The sequence below is a fragment of the Canis lupus genome, chromosome 1, assembly GCF_003254725.2.
Source record: "Canis lupus dingo isolate Sandy chromosome 1, ASM325472v2, whole genome shotgun sequence".
Taxonomy (NCBI): Eukaryota; Metazoa; Chordata; class Mammalia; order Carnivora; family Canidae; genus Canis; species Canis lupus.
This window is the reverse complement of record NC_064243.1, coordinates 100,507,084-100,529,982: the sequence shown is the minus strand read 5'-3', so window position 1 is coordinate 100,529,982 and position 22,899 is coordinate 100,507,084.

Sequence of the window (22,899 nt, the reverse complement as noted above, 5' to 3'; positions counted from 1 at the left end):
GCCTGAGATAGGAACACTTATTCACAGGCTAGGTGAGCATGGAGTTTGGTCAGAGAACAGGGAGACAGGAGTGATTGACTACTTTTCCCTGAGGGTGCACTGAACTTTCCGAGCAGTGAGGCTCTGAACTTTCTCTCTTGGGCTGGAGATTGGGAGGACTCCATTTTCACTCTCACCCTCTAAAGTGGTACAGAAAGCTTTCAGGGAACAAAAGCCACAGAGAGCAATTTGGAGCCACTTATTTAGTCTGCCTGCCTGAAAAGAATGCTGCAATTCCACCCAGGGCAAAAACACTTGAGAATCAATGCAACAGGCCCCTCTCCCAGAAGATCAGCCAGAACATCCAGCCAAGACCAAGTTTACTAATCATAGAGAACTGCAAAACTCCAGAGTTAGGGGAATATAGCATATAGAATTCATGGTTTCTTCCACATGATTCTTTAGTCTTTCAATTTTATTTTTTCTTTCAGTTTTCAACTAATTTATTTTATCAATTCTTTAAAAACCTTTTTAAATTTTCATTTTTACAGTTACATTCTATCCTATTGTATTTAATTTTATTTTTGTATATAAATAAGTTTTTATTTCTTTACAATTTGGGATGTAATTTCTTCTAACAGACCAAAATACACCCAGAATCTAGTGTATGGCTCTGTTCTCTTAATCTGTCTGATCATGTTCTCTTCTGGTTGTTTGTTCATTCTTCCTTCCTTCCTTCCTTCCTTCCTTCCTTCCTTCCTTCCTTCCGTTTTGTTAAAGACTTTTTTTTTAAGATTTTATTTATTTATGTGAGACATAGAGAGAGAGAGAGGCAGAGATACAGACAGAGGGAGAAGCAGGCTCCACACAGGGAGCCTGATGTGGGACTCCATCCTGGGACCCATGGATCAGGCCCTAAGCCGAAAGCAGATGCTCAACCGCTGAGCCACCCAGGGATCCGTATTAAAGACTTTAAAAATTTTCATCTTTATAGTTACATTCTATCCTTTCAATGTACTTAATTTTATTTTTGTATATGTGTGTGTGTGTATGTGTGTGTGTCTGTTTTTCTTTACAATTTTGGGATGTAGTTTCTTCTAACCAAAAAAATACACTCACAATATAGTGTATTGCTGCTTTATTCACCAGTCTGTTTATATTCCTTCTTTTTTTTGTGTTTTAATTTTCATTTCTACAGGTACATTTTATCCTTTCGTTGTATTTAATTTTATTTTTGTACCTGTATAAGTTTATCTTTACAATTTTGGGATCTAGATTTCTAACAAACAGACCAAAATACACACAGCATCTAGTGTATTACTCTATTCTATTCACCTGTCTGATTATATTCACTTTTTAAAAATTTTTTTTAAATTTTTGTTTGTTTGTTTGTTTGTTTAGGGTCTCTGCTAACTTGATTAGTATATATCTCTCTGGGGCCATTGTTGCCATTTTAATATTTTGTTCTCTCATTCATCCATTCTTCTCTGGACAGATGGAAAAACTCACCTCAAAAAAAAAAAAAAGAGAACAAGAGGTAGTACTGACTGCCAGGGACCTAATCAGTATGGACATAAGTAAGATATCAGAAGTAGAGTTCAGAATAACAATTATAAAGATACTAGCTGGTATTGCAAAAAGCATAGAAGTCACTAGAGAATCCTTTTATGGAGAAATAAAAGAACTAAAATCTAATTAAATTGAAATCAAAAGGGCTATTAGTGAGATGCAATAAAAAGGAGGCTCTGACTGCTAGGCTAAATGAGTTAGAAGAGATAATTAGTGATATATAAGACAAATGATGGAGAATAAAGAAGTTGAGAAAAAAAAGAGAGATAAACAACTACTGGACTACAAGGGGAGAATTCCAGAGATAAGTGATACCATAAAGTGAAACAATATTAGAATAATTGGGATCCCAGAAGAAGAAAGAGGGGATGGGTAGAAGGTATATAGGACCAATTTATAGCAGAGAACTTCCCTAATCTGGGGAGAGAAACAGGCTTTCAAATAAAAGGCATCTGAATCAGCAAGGAAGTCTGAAACTCTTACTCTTCACAGATGACATGATACTCTATTTGGAAAACCCAAAAGACTCCACCCCCAAATTGCTAGAACTCACACAGGAATTCAGCAAAGTGGCAGGATAGAAAATCAATGCACAGAAATCAGATGCATTTCTATACACTAACAATGAGACAGAAGAAAGAGAAATTTACATTTACAACTGCACCCAAAAGCCATAAGATACCTAGGAATAAACCTAACTAAAGAGGAAAAGGATCCATCTCAGAAAAGTATAGAACAATCATGAAAGAAATTAAGGAAGACACAAAGAAATAGAAAAACATTCCATGCTCATGGATTGGAAAAACGAATATTGTTAAAATGTCTATGCTACCTAGAGCAATGTATATATTTAATGCAATCCCTATCAAAATACCATCAACTTTTTTCACAGGGCTAAAACAAATTTTAATCCTAAATTGTATGGAACCAGAAAAGACCTCAAATACCCAAAGGAATGTTGCAAAAGAAACATAAGCTGGCGGCATCACAATTCCACACTTCAAGCTCTTGATGATTATAAAGCTGTAATCAACACTGTATGGTACTGGCACAAAAACAGACACATAGATCAGTGGACCAGAATAGAGATCCCAGAAATAGACTGTCAACTCTATGGCCAACTAATCTTTGACAAAGCAGGAAAGAATATCCAATGGAAAAAAGACAGTCTCTTCAACAAATGATGTTGGAAAATTTGAACAGCCACATGCAAAAGAATGGAACTGCATCCTTATGGTGTGAGAAAATGACCACTTCCTTACACCACACACAAAAATAGATTCAAAATGGATGAAAAACCTGAATGTGAGACAGGAATCCATCAAAATCCCAGAGGAGAACACAAGCAGCAACCTCTGTCATCTTGGCTGGAACAACTTCTTGCTAGACATGTCTCCAAAGGCAAGGGAAACAAAGGCAAAAATGAACTATTGGGACTCCATCAAGATAAAAAGCTTTTGCACAGCAAAGGAAACAGTCAACAAAACCAAAAGAAAATGGACAGAATGGGAGAAGATGTTTGCAAATGTCTTATCAGATAAAGGGCTAGTATCCAAAATCTATAAAGAACTTATCAAACTCAACATCCAAGGAACAAATAATCTTTTTTTTAATTTATTTTTTATTGGTGTTCAATTTACTAACATATAGAATAACCCCCAGTGCCCGTCACCCATTCACTCCCACCCCCCGCCCTCCTCCCCTTCTACCACCCCTAGTTCGTTTCCCAGAGTTAGCAGTCTTTACGTTCTGTCTCCCTTTCTGATATTTCCCACACATTTCTTCTCCCTTCCCTTATATTCCCTTTCACTATTATTTATATTCCCCAAATGAATGAGAACATATAATGTTTGTCCTTCTCCGACTGACTTACTTCACTCAGCATAATACCCTCCAGTTCCATCCACGTTGAAGCAAATGGTGGGTATTTGTCATTTCTAATAGCTGAGTAATATTCCATTGTATACATAAACCACATCTTCTTTATCCATTCATCTTTCATTGGACACCGAGGCTCCTTCCACAGTTTGGCTATCGTGGCCATTGCTGCTATAAACATCGGGGTGCAGGTGTCCCGGCGTTTCATTGCATTTGTATCTTTGGGGTAAATCCCCAACAGTGCAATTGCTGGGTCGTAGGGCAGGTCTATTTTTAACTCTTTGAGGAACCTCTACACAGTTTTCCAGAATGGCTGCACCAGTTCACATTCCCACCAACAGTGTAAGAGGGTTCCCTTTTCTCCGCATCCTTTCCAACATTTGTTGTTTCCTGCCTTGTTAATTTGCCACATTCTCACTGGTGTGAGGTGGTATCTCATTGTGGTTTTGATTTGTATTTCCCTGATGGCAAGTGATGCAGAGCATTTTCTCATGTGCGTGTTGGCCATGTCTATGTCTTCCTCTGTGAGATTTCTCTTCATGTCTTTTGCCCATTTCATGATTGGATTGTTTGTTTCTTTGGTGTTGAGTTTAATAAGTTCTTTATAGATCTTGGAAACTAGCCCTTTATCTGATATGTCATTTGCAAATATCTTCTCCCATTCTGTAGGTTGTCTTTTAGTTTTGTTGACTGTATCCTTTGCTGTGCAAAAGCTTCTTATCTTGATGAAGTCCCAATAGTTCATTTTTGATTTTGTTTCTTTTGCCTTCGTGGATGTATCTTGCAAGAAGTTACTGTGGCCGAGTTCAAAAAGGGTGTTGCCTGTGTTCTTCTCTAGGATTTTGATGGAATCTTGTCTCACATTTAGATCTTTCATCCATTTTGAGTTTATCTTTGTGTATGGTGAAAGAGAGTGGTCTAGTTTCATTCTTCTGCATGTGGCTGTCCAATTTTCCCAGCACCATTTATTGAAGAACTGTCTTTCTTCCAATGGATAGTCTTTCCTCCTTTATCGAATATTAGTTGACCGGAACAAATAATCTAATCAAGAAATGGGCAGAAGACATGAACAGACATTTCTCCAAAGAAGACATACACATGGCCAACAGACACATGAAAATCTGCTCAACATCGCTCAGCATCAGAGAAATACAAATCAAAACCACAGTGAGATTCCACATCAAGCCAATCAGAATGCCCAAAATTAACAAGTCAGGAAATGACAGATGCTGATGAGGGTGTGGAGAAAGGGGAACCCTCTTACAATGTTGGTGGGAATGCAAGCTGGTACAGCCACTTTGGAAAACAGTATGGAGTTTCCTCAAAAAGTTGAAAATAGAGCTACCCTATGACCCAGCAATTGTACTACTGGGTATTAACCCCCAAAATACAAATGTAGTTATCTGAAGGGGAACCTACATCCCAATGTTTATAACAGCAATATTCACAATAGCCAAACTATGGAAAGAGCCTTGATGTCCATCAACAGATGAATGGATAAAGAAGATGTGATATATGTATACAACAGACTACTACTCAGCCACAAAAAAATGAAATCTTGGAACGCCTGGGTAGATCAGTGGTTGAGCGACTGCCTTCAGCTCAGGTCATGATCCTGGAGTCCCAGGATCAAGTCCCACATCTGACTCCCTGTGGGAGGGAGCCTGCTTCTCCCTCTACCTGTGTCTCTGGCTCTCTCTTTGTGTGTCTCTCATTAATAAATAAATAAAATCTTTTAAAAAATGAGATCTTGCTATTTGTAATAATGTGGCTGGAACTAAAGGGTAAACATGCTAAGCGCAATTAGTCAATCAGAGAAAGACAATTATCATGTGATTTCACTCATCTGTGGAATTTAAGAAACAAAACAGAGGATGATAGGGAGAAAGAGGGAAAAAAAAAAGAAAGAGGGAAAAACAAAACCAGATGAAAGCAGAGAGGAAGAAAAACCGTAAGAGACTCTTAATCATAGGAAACAAACTGAGGTTTGCTGGAGGGAAAAGGGGTGTGAGTATGGGGTAACTGGGTGATGGAAATTAGGAGGGCATGTGATGTAATGAGCACTGAGTATTAAATAAGACTGATGAATCACTGACCTCTACCTCTAAACCTAATAATACATTACATGTTAATTAATTGAATTTAAATTAAAAAATAAGGGACCTGGGTAGTTCAGTCGGCTAAGTGTCTGCCTTCGGCTCACGTCATGATATCAAGGTCCTCAGATAGAGCCCCATTTCAGGTTCCCTGCTCAGCGGGGAGTCTGTCTCCCTCTGCCCCTCCCATTGCTTGTTCTCTCTCTCTCTCTGTCTCTCTCTCAAATAAATAAAATCTTTTTAAAAAATTAAATATATATAAATAAATAATTAAAAATAAATAAATAATAAACAAACAAACATACAATAAAATCCAAGTTCGAGGGAGAGGAGGATTGCCCTTGAATCATAATTATCCTAAAGATTAACTTATAATAAATCATAAAAATGAATTTAACAATTAGGTATTTTAATTGAGCACGAATGAAAAGAACGTTTGGGTAAATAACGTAGCACTAACATTCTGTAAATACTGGTCCTACATGTTCTTTAAGAAACACAGAGATTCATGTACAAATAAAGCCCCATCTTATTTATTTGAGCAAACTGCTTTCTGTAGAGGCACAACTAGGAACTATATTAGGCACATTTTACTTCCTGAATAATGGCATTCTAACCCTTACCAACAGCTCCTCTGACTAGGATCTTGGTGGTTAGAACAGACCAAGTTATTATTGCTTGTGTGGTTGAGTAGGAATAATAACTCTAGAAATCACAACAGATTCAAATAACTGCAAAAGTTCAGGGAATATCAAAGGACTTCTATATCTGGTTAAAAGTCAGAGTCACATGGAGATTTTAACAGAGTAATATTACCTGATGATTCCTGCTCCCTAACCCCAGAAATTCAGAGAGGGTCATGACAGAGGACGCAGAGGACAGACATCAGCTATTGGGTCTCTACTTCTTGGGTACCCTCAGAAAATATTTCTCCTGCATACATTTGTGTCCATGCTCTCACCCCAGGAAAATAAGATTATATTTACTCATATTTCTTTTTTTTAATTTTTTATTTTATTTTATTTATGATAGGCACACAGTGAGAGAGAGAGAGGCAGAGACACAGGCAGAGGGAGAAGCAGGCTCCATGCACCGGGAGACCGACGTGGGATTCGATGCCGGGTCTCCAGGATCGCGCCCTGGGCCAAAGGCAGGCGCTAAACCGCTGCGCCACCCAGGGATCCCTCATATTTCTTAAAATGTTTTCTTAGCAATATCATTTTTTCTCTAAGAATCTCTCTTTATCTAAAAGGTAGTTCTACTTACCAAATGTCATGAAACACCAGTTTTTGTGGTCATATTTGAAGCATTTGTGCAAAAGGGATATCTTACCCCTGAGATAAAGGTTTGGGACATCATGGGATGCTTGGGTGGCTCAGCGGTTGAGTGTCTGCCTTCGGCTCAGGGTGTGATCCTGGAGTCCTGAGATCAAGTCCCGCTTTGGGCTCCCTGCATGGAGGCTGCTTCTCCCTCTGCCTATGTCTCTGTCTCTCTGTGTGTGTGTCTTTTATGAATGAATAAATAAAATCTAAAAAAAAAAAGGGTTGGGACATTATGATCTCACCCATTTGCTCGGAAGTGATTATTATTTCACCTATAATTGCAGTGAGAGTGTCTTCAGGGAGAGTTGAAATTATCTCTGAAAAAAAAATTGTAACATAGACAAATAACTAGAAGCTATTAGTAATGATTAATTAATGCTTTTGAAAGAAAGAAAAGCAGGAAGCCAGGGGAAAACAAAGCTAAGTTGTCTGAAAACTATCAGGTGGAAATGGTCTCATGTATGTATGAAGTGAAAGAATGAAATGAAGCTTCTGTTTCTAGCCAACCTGAGAATTTTGCCTACAAATATGATTCTTACACTGCCCAATCGTATGCTGAAAGAGGAAAAGAAAGAACCATAAAGTGAAAATCACTAAAGTGTTAAAAATGAACATGAACAAAGTGAGGCAACTTTTTAAAAAAAGATTTTATTTTTGATGAATCTGTACACTGAACGTGGGGCTGGAATCCACAACCCAAGACCAAGAGTCACACGTTCTACCTACTGAGCCAGCCAGGAACTACCAAAGCAATTTTTATTCATTGCTTCAATAAACAGATGTTAAGCAGCTGAAGTGTGTCACACATCATTCTTGGTGTAAGTTTTCTATAGGGGATGAGAAGAAGGGGAAAGCTAGCAAAGAACTTACCTGTATTGAGAAAGATATTAGTAAATAATGAGTAATAAATAAATTATTCGCTATGCTATATGATGATAGGTGCCCTGGAGGGGAGTAAGCTGGACTTGGGGGGATTAACAGGGAATAAGAAGGTGCAATATTAAATAGACTAGGAAAGGAGAGTTCATGGCAAATGGAAACTTCAGGCAATACTTGAATAAAGATCAATTAAGCCATGTGGCAGTTTCAAACATATGATCAAAGCACAGGTATTGACCAATGTCATGTGCCAAGCAAAGCAAGCTGTCTATGGTCATGGAAGTAGATGAGTGAAGCAGAAGGTTTAAAGTAGTCAGAGAGGAACACAGGGTAAAGATCTGTGAAGCTTCTCAAGGTCCTGTAAGAATTTTGAGTTTTTTCCAAGTAAAATGAGGAGTGCTTCTGGGATTTTGGTCAAATATGGACATTACCTGATTCATACTTTGAAAGAGTCATGTAGGCGGGAGAGTTGACAAAAGATTAGAAAAGAAGCAGCATAAGATAAGCATCAGTTAGATGACCATTGCAGAATTCAGAATGGTGGGCTCTTCTCAGGCTAAGGGCAGGCATGGTGATGAAAAGGGGTCAGATTTATGATATGTTTTGAAAGCAGACTTAATCAGATGTCCTATATGGCTGGTTCTGTGGTATGAGGAAAAGAATGAGTCAACCATGAGCCTGAGATTTTTAGTCTCAGCAACTGGAAGGATGGAGTTGATATCAACTGAGAATGCAAAAGCTATGGTCAGCGCAGAGTGAAAATAATGCCCACCATGATACCACCAATGCTGGTGAGGATGTAGAGCAAAAGGAACTGGAATTGTAAAGCAAAAGGAATTCATTGCTGGTAGGGAGGCAAAATGGCACATTCTGGAAGACAGTCTGGCAGTTTCCTCCAAAACTAACATAGGCTTACCAGGCAATTTAGCAATTGCATTCCTTGGTATTTACCCAAAGGCATTGAAAACACATCCACACAAAAACCCGCACATGGATGTTTACATGCAACTTTATTCACAATTGCCAAAACTTGGAAGCAACCAAGATGTCCTTCAGTAAGTGAATGGATAAATAAACTCTAGTACATCCAGACAATGGAATATCATTCAGCACTTAGAGAGAAAGAGAGTGCTGTCATGTCATGAAATGACATGGAAGAAACTTAAACGCATACTACTAAGTCAAAGAGACCATTCTGAAAAGGCTACATAGTCCATACCATTCTGGAATAGACGAAGCTATGGAGACAATAGAAATATCTGTAGTTGCCAGAGGCTAGGCAGAAGGGAGAGACAATTAGTGGAGAATTTTTAGGGCAGTGAAATTGAAATTTTAGGACAGTGAAACTAATCTGTATGGGGGCACCTGGGTGGCTCAGTGGTTGAGCGTCTGCCTTTGGCTCAGGGCATGATGCCGGCATCCTGGGATCGAGTCCCACATCAGGCTCCCTGTGAGGAGCCTGCTTCCCCCTCTAACTGTGTCTCTGCCTCTCTCTCTGTGTCTCTCATGAATAAATAAATAAAATATTTTTTTAAAAATTTAAAAATAAAATAAAAAACCCTAATTGGTATGAACTTAGTGGTGGACACATGTCATTATACATTTGCCTAAACCCATAAAATGCACATCAAGAATGAACCTTTATAAAAACCATGGTCTTTGGATGATAATGAGTCATTGTAGTGTTATCAATTGTAATAAATGTACCACTGTAGTAGGAGATGCTGATGAGGGAGACTGCATATGTAAGGGCATAGGATGTATGTGAAATCCTGTACTTTGCTGTCAATTTTGCTGCAAACCTAAAACTTTTCTAAAAAAATAAGATTTGTTAAAAAAAATTTTTTAAAGAAAGCTCAGGAGACTTTTTTTTTAATTTTTATTTATTTATGATAGTCATAGAGAGAGAGAGAGGCAGAGACACAGGCAGAGCGAGAAGCAGGCTCCATGCACCGGGAGCCCGACGTGGGATTCGATCCTGGGTCTCCAGGATCGCGCCCTGGGCCAAAGGCAGGCGCCAAACCGCTGTGCCTCCAGGGATCCCTCAGGAGACGTTTAAAGGTGTTGAGTCTGTGATGTCTACTAGATGTCCAGGAACAGGCTGCAAGAAGATCATTAGATAGAGGATTATAGGATTTTTGCATGGACATACAGGCTTAAAGGTTTTAAGTTTATAATGATATTTTCAACCATGCCACTGCATAAGATCACCAACAGAATGTAGATGGATTGTGAAGAAATAACTGCTGACTGGGGTCTTATTCATTACAATACTAAAAGAATGCTTTCTTACTTTAGCCAGCATATTCAGTTAAGAATTCAAAGCAGCAGCAGCAGCAACAACAAAACCCCATGGTGCGAAAGCTGCTGAAAGAAACAGCAAGGAAAATTTTAGATGTCATTATTCTGCTTTTAAATTCATTAAAGGGATGGAGTTCTGAAGACAGAAAATTTCATACAATGAGTAGAGAACTACATAGGAATTGAAGTAATAGAAACAAGAGAGAAAAAAATGCTTGTAAAAGTTTAGCAATAAAGGGTGAGGGAAAGAAATGGTAGAAAAGAAAATGTACTAGCTCAGAGTGAAGGGTAGTTATTTTATGAAGTGTACAAATTTTATTGGTATTTCTTGTCAAGATTAAGAGACTAAAGATCAGTGATGGGTGGTTTACCCATCAAGAGATTTGATAAATCAAGAACAAAACCCCTCAGAAGCTAAGACATGGGAAAGCCATCCTTGAGTGGGATGGAAGGATTGACTCTAAATTGAGGGGAGGCATCATTTCCATTTCAACACAAGGAGCCCATAAGAGATTTGTTTTAGATTTGAGAGACAGAGGATGTTTTCAAACAATACCAAATAATGATTTTTCTATTCTCTATATAAAGGTGGCAGAGTATTAACATAGACAAAAGTAATCCTGGAGGAACATTATAAGTAAAAAATAGATTTGGCATTCTTGAGATTTTAGTGAATATAATGAGCTAGGAATATCAAGATGGACAGGCAAGTAACAGAAGAGCAAAAGCAGCTACTGGAGTAGAGGCAGAGGCTACTGATGTAGAGTAGAGGATATTGGAGGATTCAGGTTAGGTCCTTGAGCAGGATTTGGGAAGCTTTTAAGTGACAGGTCAGTAATGACAGCTCTTTGAGTAGATGGACTGACCTCTTTATAGATAATTATTAGGATAATTCAGGATGGGAGAGGGGTTCTTGATTTTCTGGATTCCCCAACTAAATGATGTGAGGTTTGAAGGTGGTGGCAACAAGCCTAATAAGTAATCAAAATATGGAGTCTTTTTTAGACAATGACAACAGTGGAATGTTAGAGCCGTAATTGTTGAGTGCAGAGAGTTACACGGCTCTAAAGAGTAAATAACACATTTGTGTCCCAGATGGTGGATTTGGCTCCTCAACCAGCTTATGCTCCATGTGTAAATGGCAGCCATGTGCCACTGGGCCTACGTCTATTGGAGTAGGGTGCAAGTACACTTCTCTAATTGATTGGATCTAGTAGTTTTGCTGTAAGGAAAGCTTTCATTAGAATCATAAATAGGAATTATGTATTCTGCTACAAATAGCCTATGACATAATAAAGATACTACTGATTCCATATAAGAATTGAAGTGGGGGGGTAGCCCGGGTGGCTCAGCCATTTGGCGTCACCTTCAGCCCAGGGCCTGATCTTGGATGACCCAGGATCGAGTCCCAAGTCCGGCTCCCTGCATGGAGCCTGCTTCTCCCTCTGACTGTGTCTCTGCCTCTCTCTCTCTCTCTCTCTCTCTCTGTCTCTCATGAATAAATAAATAAAATCTTAAAAAAAAAAAGAATTGAAGTGAGGTTAGTGTACAAAGCAAAAAATAAGATTTCGAGAAGTCCTTACCATCTGGATGTCAGATTATATTGCAGATTTAGGGTATTAAAAACAACAAAACACCTCTGCTCTGCTTTGCAATGTGTGTTCTTAAAACCAAAGGGAACTAGTGAGTCACTTTTTTTTTTTCATATGGTGACTGAGCAAATGGAAAATGGAGAATACAACAAAAGTTCTCTAGGCTGATAAAAATGTAGGTGGATGTTGTATAATGAGGAAGTCATCATCAGGGATATCATTAAAATTTCCATCACTGATGAAGAGTGTTAAAATTGGTCTTAATAGGTCCCTGGGTGGCTTAGTCGATTGAGCATCTGACTCAATTTTGGCTTAGGTCATGATCTTAGGGTTGTGAGACTGATCCCCATTTTGGGCTCTGCATTCAGTGGGGAGTCTGCTTGGGATTCTCTCTCCCTCTCCCTCTGCCCCTCCTCTTGATTGCATGTACACTCTCTCAAATAAATGTATGTATGTATGTATGTATGTATTTATTTATGTATTTATTCATGAGACACAGAGAGAGGCAGAGACATCAGCAGAGGGAGAAGCAGGCTCTCTGCGGGGAGCCTGATGTGGGACTTGATCCCAGGACCCCAGGATCATACCCTGAGCCAAAGGTAGACACTCAACCACTGAGCCACCTAGGTGCCTCTTAAATATTTTTTAAAAGCTGGTTTTAATACTCAGGTATCTCAATAATTTCAGTCAGAGAAAACATAAGCACTTTATATTTTCCTAATTAATTTTAGATAATCAGGGCTTAATAATGTCATGTTCACCATAATTCAAGTGCTGCTGATTTCCACCACTATAACTGGAAGAAATTAGCATGTCTTAGTCTTTTCCAAAAACATTGTTGGTTGCCACATCCTCCTCAGGGTAATCTTTGGGCCTACAAAAATCCTGGCATCCAGGCCACAAAATAGGACCACAGATACCTGTAGTCTTTCCTTATGCAATATATGGCCTTCTCTGATACCAAAATATGTTGTTTCAATACTGAGCGTTCAGTTCAATTCTGACAGTAGCTACTTGGGAGTTAGCACAGACCCCACAGGTTAAGGATTTAGTCCTACAACTGTCTCTTCAGATGCCAGCTGCAAATGGGGTCCATAGGCTACCCCCACTTCTACCAGGCTGACTACACATTTGGAGTTGCCTCGAGTCCGCATTAGGTTTGATAATTTGCAAGAATAACCGTAGAACTAAGGAAAATGCTACATTTACTATTAGTTTACTATAAAGGATGCAAATCAACAAAGAGATGAAGAGGCACATAGGGTAAGTTCCATAAGAACCCCAAGAGTAAGAACTTCTATCGCAGTGGAATCCATGTGTACCCCCTTCTGGCCAGATGGCATTTTGAGCCCTCCAAAGTCTGATAACCAGCTCCCATCCTGAAGTTCCTTTATTGGCCTCCATCTTGAGCCACTTCACCATCATACAAAAGACTCTTATTCAGTAAATCCCAAGGGTTTTAGAAGCTCTGTGTCAGGAAGTAGGGACAGACACCAAATATTTATTCTTTTTTTTTTTTTTTTTTTAACCACAGATAGGAATGTAGATTAGGTAAAAAACTATAGTGAGAGGTAGTCTCTGACATTATACTGTCCCCTAGAGGTCCTCAAGAAAGCTGTCTACCTCTCCACAGTGGCAGAGCCCAATTTTGTTTTCAGCCCACCCTGCACAATGAATAAAAATCTTAAGGGTAAACGTGACTGAATAAGCCGTTTATTATTGCACAATCCAGAGCAAATGTGAGGCAGACAGGCCCCAGATCAGTGACTTGGAGGCTGGAAAAATCCATAAAAAAATATTGCAGAAGACACCAATGCCATAAAGAAGGTAAAACTTACATAACACTAGTGGTTCCTAGACTGGGTTCTTTGGGCAAAAAGAGGGTCAGGTCCATGCCATAACTAGTCAGACAAAAGGGAATGGGAATTCCCCCACCCCCACCCCGCATGGGTTCAGACTATGATTTCCACTAGAGATTGGGAAAGAGCACAAATATCTGTCTTTGAGCATGCTGAAGTCACATGCATGCCATGACCTGCTAGGTGTCAGAGGCAAGATAACTTCTGCCACCAAAGGCAGTGATATAATTCTGGCAAGGTCTGAGCTAGTCAGAATATGAAATGCAGGGCAGCCCCGGTGGCGCAGCGCTTTAGCGCAGCCTGCAGCCTGGGGTGTGATCCTGGAGACCCCGGATCAAGTCCCACATCCAGCTTCCCCGCATGGAGCCTGCTTCTCCCTCTGCCTGTGTCTCTGCCTGTGTGTGTGTGTGTGTGTGTGTGTGTCTATGAATAAATAAATAAAATCTTTAAAAAAAGAAGATGAGGAATATTCTTTTTAAAAAAAGGAATATGAAATGCAGCTCCTGAAAACTTATTTTTTAAAAGTATTTTAATGTATTTATTTGAGAAAGAGAGAGAGAGCATAAGCAGGAGGGGAGCAGAGGGAGAGGGAGAAGCAGGCTCCCCACTGAGCTGGGAGCCCCATTTGGGGCTCGATCCCAGGACCCTGGGATCATAAAATGAGCTGAAGGCAGACACTTAACCAACTGAGCCACCCAGGTACTCCAGCTGCTGAAAATTTCTTATAACTGGAATGCATGTAGAGGGCTCCTCACAGAGGCTCTCTAATGCTGTCTCACTGAACAAAGAGATAGCATATTCTCTGAAGGTTTTTCCACATTTGCTGATTCATAAAACTTAATGTGGACTATGAAGTTCTTGGTGTTGAATCAGAGCAGACTGTTAACTGAAAACTTTCTCATGTTGTCTGCACTCCTGAGGCCTTTTTCTAGTGTGAAGTTCATGGTGTTGAATGAGGCTATACTTTTGGCTAAATGATTTCCCACATTCACTGCACTCATAGGGCCTTGCTCCTGTGTGAATTCTCTGGTGCTGAATGAGGCTGGAGCCTTGTCTAAAGGATTTCCCACATTTACCGCATTCATATGGCCTTTCTCCAGTGTGAACTCCTTGGTGCTGAATGAGGATAGAGCTTTGGCTAAAAGAATTCTCACATTTATCACATTGCTCCAGTGTGAATTCTCCGTTGTTGAATGAGGCTGGAGCTTTGTCTAAAGAATTTGCCACATTCAGCACACTCATAAGGCCTTGCTCCAGTGTGAATTCTCTGGTGCCAAACAAGTTTGGATTTGCACCCAAAAGCTTTCCCACCTTCACTATACACATAGGCCTTTCTCCAGTGTGAGTACACTAGTGCTGAACAAGTTTATATTTGAACCTGAATGCCTTTCCACATTCACTGAACTCAAAAGGCTTTTCTCCAGTGTGGACTGTCTTATGCTGAACAAATGTATGTTTGTAGCTGAAGGTTTTCTCACATCCACCATATTCAAATAGTCCTCCTCCAGTGTGAATTCTTTGGTGCTGAACAAGTGTACATTTGCAACAGAAGGCTTTTCCACATTCACATTTGTAAGAATTTTTTCTGTTGTGAAAGGCCCACTCACATGTAGTACTGCTGTGTACATTCAGTACTGCTTTGGGAGTGGCTTGATGCTGGAGAAGACCCACACTGGCCAAGAAGTCCTTTTTCAACCTCCTCACAGATGAAAGGCTTCCCTAATGAATGGCTTCTATAGTTCTTCACCAAGGAAGCCCTGTCCATGTCCCTACTACAGGGTTTTCTCCCACTGTGCTCATTCTGGTGTTGGTGAAAATTTGCACTGAAACAGAATTGTTTCCCACATGCCACACATGTGTAAGATTTCTGTCCAGTAGGTATTCCTTGATGCTCAGCCAGATACAAAATATCTTTCATGACATGAACACACATCTCACAGAGATGAACCTTCTGGGTAGATGGATCTGAAGTTAGGATTTGTGGCATTCTTCCCAGAAAAACATTCTGTCCAGAAGGTGCTGCCTCATTCTCTATGCCACACAATCTGAAAACAGAGAAATGCGAGAATTACATGTTATCTCTGGGGACAGGTGGCAGCCACATTTTACATATGTGCCTGACATACCATAGAATGAATAAAGCAGACTGTTTAGGATGAAGGAGTTGGAAGGCAAGACGAGCAAGGGACTGCTCTGCAATATTGGAATTCTAAAGGGTCACAGAAATAGGGAAGCCTTGCAAGATGAAAGAAGTTAAGAATGGGATGCAGCACAGTGAGAAGCAGGCAGTTTCCAACTCACTTCTCTGAGAATGACCTCCGAAAGGGCTTTTGCTCACATGTGAGTAGTTTTTGTCCAGGAATAGAAAAATGATTGCTAGCAAATAGCTGGTGTTCAAAGACTATTGAGGATATGTGCTCACCAGCTATTATCATGAGCCAATGCTGGGAACACTGCAAAGGCAGCAGTGGAAAGGAATGGGCAAATGATAGATGCAGGGAAGCTGGCAGCAGCCAGGGACTAGAGGTCAGAGTAAAAATGACAAAATAGTCAAGTATCAAGAATAGGGAAGAAAAAGGTGAAAACGACACGTGGCCTTTGGAAATGGCACTAAAACACTAGTTTGTCAATCGGAAAAGGACAAACATTATATGGTCTCATTCATTTGGGGAATATAAAAAATAGTGAAAGGGAATAAAGGGGAAAGGAGAGAAAATGAGTGGGAAATATCAGTGAGGGTGACAGAACATGAGAGACACCCAAATCTGAGAAACGAACACGGGGTGGTGGAAAGGGAGGTGGGAGGGAGGTTGGGGTGACTGGGTGATGGGCACTGAGGGGGGCACTTGATGGGATAAGCAACTGGGTGCTATGCTGTATGTTGGCTATCGAACTCCAATTATATATATATATATATCACTAGTTTGAACAAACTCCTGGTATTATGTGGACATAGCCCTGATGTCATTCCTGCCTCAATTGCCACTCAGCAGGGCCATCCCCCTTCTAGCCCCTCCTACCATGGCAAGAATGATACCATCCTATGAAGTACCCAGAACTCTCCCTGACAATGCAAATTGAGCAACTATATGAGAGTTGGATAATGCAAGTCCAAAGGGAAAGACAGGACATATAAGTGGCCAGTACTCGCCCAGAACAACTTATCGCATGACAAATCATAGAAAGCTAAACATTACAAAAAGAACCTCACATAAAGGTCTCACAAGAACAGCACATAATTAGTGTCCATGTCAGTAATGGTAATTCCTGGCATATGCAGATATGTAGAACTACCAGAAAAAGGGAGAAAACCTGATGTAAGTAGGTACCATAGATCTGTAGAAGTCACCCAGCCAGTGAGAGGGCAGGCAAGGTGGGATCCATCTGCTTGATTGCCAAGACTATCTAGAAGGATTACATAGAATCCTTTCCTACTAGAACTCAGGGCAGCAGGTATTGTAGCAGGGAGAGAAGAAGGCAGTGCCAACAATTCAGTCCTAGCAACAAGAGCACCTACCCAGGGAAAAAGGAAAGGATGTGGTGCCCATGGTCTGGATGGAAGGAGAGAGCAGTCCCTAGGGAAAAGCAGAAAGGCAAAGTTGCTACCCAAGTCACTATGGTGGGTGTGATGACCTTACCCAGAGAGGTTGTAAGTGGCAAGTTCTCCAGCATCACGTCGTGGTACAGGTGTCTTTGAGCCTCATCAAGAAGACCCCATTCCTCCCAAGAGAAGTACACGGCCACATCCTCCAAAGTCACATTGTCCTGTCATGTTGATGAGAGATAAAACCACGGTCTCCCTCCTGAGGTCCCACAATCCACCCACACACACCTACCCCATGCTCATCCCCTCCCCAAGCTTTCCACCTCAGAGGAGAAACCAGGACCTGAAGCCACTGGTACTGCGCTTTCCTCTTGGTTCTATTAACCAATGTGCCCAGCCCTCAGCAACTGCAGGCAAGTAGGCAAAGAGACACCATCTACATTCAGGAACTGGATTATAGGGCGGCATCTCTTACTGCCAGGCAATTTCCCTGGAGTCCTCCATATCATGCTCCACAATAAAATTTGGGGTTAACCATTACCCTTAAGTCTCCAGTACTAGGGCCCAGGACTACTCCCTCTCTCCTCACTTCTCACATCTTTAGAGCCCATGGTTGCATCCCCACAGTCACTGCGAACTCCCTGTTCCACACCATACGCATCTTCATGGACTTGCTCCACACTACTTGGTACATGATGTCCAGAAAGAACTAGGCAAATTCAAACATGATCCAGTACTACCCCAGACCTCCAATGGATCCCAACACAAGGGGTAGCCCTGGATGCTGCTTTGAAGGCCTCTCTGCCTGTCTCTAATCCTTGCTTCAATATTTGTCATATGGAACTATATGTGACTTTCAGAGACCCGTGACCTTCTTCTACTTTTGTGCTGCACTTGCTAGCCCCTCAGCAGCCACAGCACTCTTTCCACCTAACCCTCATTCAACGCTCAGCCATACTGGTACTCATACCAACCAGAGTGATTCTCACTGATGACCATACTGCCCCAGAACTTCCCCCCCCAAGAAAATACCCCAGAACCCACCAAAGCTCACCACAAAATAACAGTAAACCCATCTTATTTCAGTAAGTCATCCACATCTATCTCACGTCCACTCTTCCCTTGGCCGTCTGCCAAGACCAATCTCCCCACATACTCCCTTCATGGCCACTTTTCTTCTACACCCGAGTTTATGATACCCATAACCCCAACCGGGTGCCCAAGCAATAGATCCCACCTTCAGAACTCTTACTCTTCTTATTCTTTTTTTTAAAAGATTTTATTTATTAATTTGATAGAAAGAGCAGCAAGGGGAGTGGCAAGCAGAGGCAGAGGAAGAAGCAGGCTCCCTGCTAAGCAACGACCTTGAGATCATGACCTGAGCTGAAAGTAGACACTTGACCGACTGCGCCACCCAGGTGCCCCCTTACTCTTCTTTATGACCCACTAGTAACATTACTGCCATGAGCTGAATTCCTCTTTCTAAATATGATCTACAGCTCAACCCTGGTGCACACACTAACCTCCATCCTAAACCCTACTCAAGATTTTGAGACCCATGTCCACTTGCCCACTTGATGCCACTACTCATTTGTTCTCTGAAGTATCTCAGAATCTTAACATGGCCAATAACAAAGCTCCTGATATCCTCAGTGAAAATCACTCTGACTACTGATTTTCCCATCTCAGTTGGTCCAACTTCCACCCTTCTTGCTGCTAAGACCAAAATTTTAGAGTCATCTCTGACTCCTTCCTTTCTCTCTCTCACCCTCAAAATCAGCCCTTCCTGAAAAATTAGATTCAGAATCCAACCACTTCTCCCATCTCCAACCAGCACTCTGGTCCACGGACTATCGCAGTAGCCTCTTCCCTGGTCATCCTTCCTCCTCCCTCAATCCCAACGTCTGTTTTCCACTCTACAACTAGATGAAGCCTATTTAGACCTGGATAAGATCATCTCCCTCCTCTGTTCCAAATTTCTCATTAAATCCAGTATAGTTGCCCAACTTCTCCAGCAGCCATTTCCAAAACGAACTCCAGTCCCCCTGCTCTTTGTTCCTAAGAGAAAGAAGACCTACTGTGCCCTGTTCCCACACTAACAAACATTTGCACATGGATAAGTGTCTACACCTCTTTCCATTGGTGGCCAGAAATAAGAACTCCATATAACCCTCAGCCTGGACTCAGAATGAATCTAGGAGATGACTCCCTGGCCTTGTGGTCTCTCCCAGATCCCCAAACCAAAAGAGCTGTCAGGAAAGCAGGTGAAGAGTCCCAGGACACCACAATCGCAAAGATGACATGGGCAGGATCCCAACCAGTGCAGGCCAGGGACACCCTCCACTTCACTGTGTGTTCCCTAAGTGCTACTTCAGCCTATGGGTCCTGTGGGCAGAAGCCAGTCATGGAGGCTGCGGACCATAGTGTATTTCAATGCGCTCGAACCTCCCCTGTACCTCTGCCCAGCCCTGGAGGCCAGAACTTGGGCTGAAAGGCTAAAAACTGTATTTCAGTTCTCAGTGCTCCCTCTTCCCAGTTCTATGACCCTGGACTCAATCACCCTCAGTCCAGTCTGTTCTCCCTCTGAGCAGCTCTGGGAAAACTTTTATTTATTTATTTTAAAGATTGTATTTGTTTATTAATGAGAAACACACACAGAGAGAGAGGCAGAGACACAGGCAGAGGGAGAAGCAGGCTCCATGCAGGGAGCCAGACGTGGGACTCCATCCCAGGTATCCAGGATTAGGCCCTGGGCTGAAGGCGTCGCTAAACCGCCTAACCACCCGGGCTGCCCTGAGAAAACTTTTAAAACCCTAATCAGACCGTGTCCCTCTCTTCTCTTCACAACCCTCCAGGGTCCTCGTAACTGAGGTACCACACCTCCGCCCGCCAGTCCCGGCGTGACCCCGCCTCACGCTCCCTGTTCCCCGACTGCAGAGCCCTCTCGCCCAGGCGCCTCCGCAGCCTCTCCCCTGCAGCCGGCTCCCGCACGCCAGCGCTCACATACGGCCCCCACCCACCGGCTCCTCCCTGTCCCGGACACCCGGGCCTGGGCCGCAGGGACGCGAGCAGACACCCCGCGCTTCGGCCTTGAGGGTCTAGGTCGGGGGAGGGTGGGGAGGGCCCGGGGGACGAGCACTTACCTGCGCCGCGGCCCAGGGCGCGGCCGCCGCCTTCCTTCGGGGGACAGGGGAGCGGACACCCGGGCTGGGGGGTCTCTGTCCAAGCCGTGGACCCCCGTCTGTGCGGTGGGAACAGCGCCTCCCCTCGTGCCTTTTCAGTCCCGACCCCGCCTGAAGGTGCTGGGAAACCCAGAAACACCCAAAAGCACCTTCACAACCGGACGCTGGAAGTAACTCCCGAAGCGCTGTTAGGCCCCAAGACCGTTAGCGAAAGGGAATAAAGGGAAAGGAGAGAAAATGAGTGAAAATATCAGTGAGGGTGACAAAACATGAGAGACACCAAACTCTGGGAAATGAACAAGGGGTAGTGGAAGGAGAAGTGGAGGGGGGGAGGGGTTGGGGTGACTGGATGATGGGCACTGAGGGGGGCATTTGGCAGGATGAGCACTGGGTGTTATGCTATATGTTGGCAAATTGAACTCCAATAAAAAAATAATAAAATAAAATTTAAAAAAGGAAAATGCAAATCAAAATTACAATGAGATAATCACCTCATACCTGTCAGAATGGCTAAAATAAAAAACACAAGGAACAACAAAAATAAGAAAATAAAAATAAGAGGCCGGAAGAGCTCTTATCTCTGGCCTTCATGGGCTTCATCCACAGCCTCTCGGAGCCGTGCCCTCTGGGTAATGCAGTAGAGGCGGTAGGAAAGATGTTCCCCACCAGAACCATCCAAAGGCTCAGAGATTCTGCAAGGGGTCTATTTAGGTTCCAGAGGTTTCCTTAAGGGATTTATGCAGACTTAGAGGGAGTGCTGTCTGCAAGGGATCAAAAATTCTTAGAAGAAACATGATTTCAGACCCCATGAAATTTAGCAGTCTCCCAGAGACTAAAAACAATATTTTAGGGGCACCTGGGTGGCTCAGTGGTTGAACATCTGCCTTTGGCTCAGGTCATGATCCTGGGCATCCTGGGATAGAGTCCCACCACAGGCTCCCACCAGGAAGCCTGTTTCTCCCTCTGCCTATGTCTCTGTCTTTCTTGAATATATAAATAAAATCTTTTAAAAAGCCCAATATTTTAGGTGCCTCCAAAGGCTACTGATACAAGTGGACATATTCCATAAAGTCATTTTGACATAAAATATGTACATTCTTAGCTGTAAACTAATAAACATCATCTTACTGTTCTTCACATGCATGAAACATCAACCGTTAAAGTGAGTTTTGTGAGTTTCTGTATGTTAGGTTAGGAACAAGAGGAAAAGACCCTAGATAGATTCAGGACAGAAAGATAGAAGAGTGATATAGGGCTGTCCTGAAGAAACTGCACAAGGGTAAAGTTTTGTCTCTCCTCCTCACAGAAAACCTCTCTCCTGCCTATATATTGTGATTGTGTCCCACCCAGTGAGGAACAGTTCAATCCACAGGATAGTTCTTTCCACATATTCCAAGGTATCCAAGTCCTTTCAGGAATGTGACATGTATTTCAAATGGAGAGCAACTAAACAAACACTATTTTGGTATGGGACAGTGGCTGCCGTTTTCACACTTGTAGCACAAGTGCAAAAGGGGCATCTGAACCCTAATATTATGGGGGTATCTGAATCTCAGGAGGAAAGGAGCACCTGAACTGCATGGTCTCATCATCTTGCTGGGAAATAATGATCATTTCTGCTGTTACTGATGGGAAAATTCTGCAAGGGGAATTCAGATTACCTCAGAAAGACAGTAGTGAAATAAAAATGACAGAGTTATTGATAATGTTTATGTAGTTCTTTAAAAATTGTGGCAGGAAGCTCTGGAGAAACATCAGGGAAGGGAGAAAAAATTTAAGACCTCAGTGAATTTGAGAAGTCACTTAGGTATGAGGGAATCCATTAAGCATGTGTCTGTGTTGGAACCTTGGTCACACTGAGGATTTTGTTTGCAAAAGGTGATTCTTTTTCATTCAGGAACACATTGAGCAATACCAGCATGGAGAGAGAGGTGAAGAGGGCATTTAGAGTAGCCAGAAGAGTAAACATAAATGGGGAATCCGAGGTGTCATGTTTACTCACTGCTCTACCAAGTGTGTATTGAGCACTTAGAAGTGTGTGTATTTCACGCAGGAGTTATGGCAAATACTTAGTAAGCAATGCCAAAAATAGAAACTAAAAATAACTTGATTAAATGAGAGTAGATAAAAGTATACAACTTCCCTAAGATGAAAGTCATTACAAAACGTAAAAATAAAAAAGGTGAATTGAGTCTACATTTGGTGAATCTCAGTGAATCCTAGATTAACACGCTATTTAGGAACTGCAGTCATTCACGGACAAATAAAGTCCTATCTCATTTCCTCCATCAAAGTACTTACTGTGAAGGCAATTAGGGTCTAAGCTGGGAATTCAACAGATCCAAAGTAAGTGCTGAATTCAGAATCTATCAAAGCACTTTTACACGTGATTACATGTCAGGGTCGCATGGAGAACTTAACCTACCTACAATTCCTGCTCATTCCAACTTGTGCAACCTTTCTTTTACTTTTTATTTAACATGACTTCTATTTCTCTAAACAGGAGATGAAGTTCAATCTACTTTGCACTGGCCACAGATATTTACTACAAATGTAATGTCACAAGCACAATAAAGAGAATCCTATACCCATAAACAAAAGAGAAAGAAAGTGGAGGTTTCCAGTCTCATGCTTAATCACTCACTTTTTTAAGAGACATGCTATTACAAACACCCAAACACAACATGGTCCATAAAAT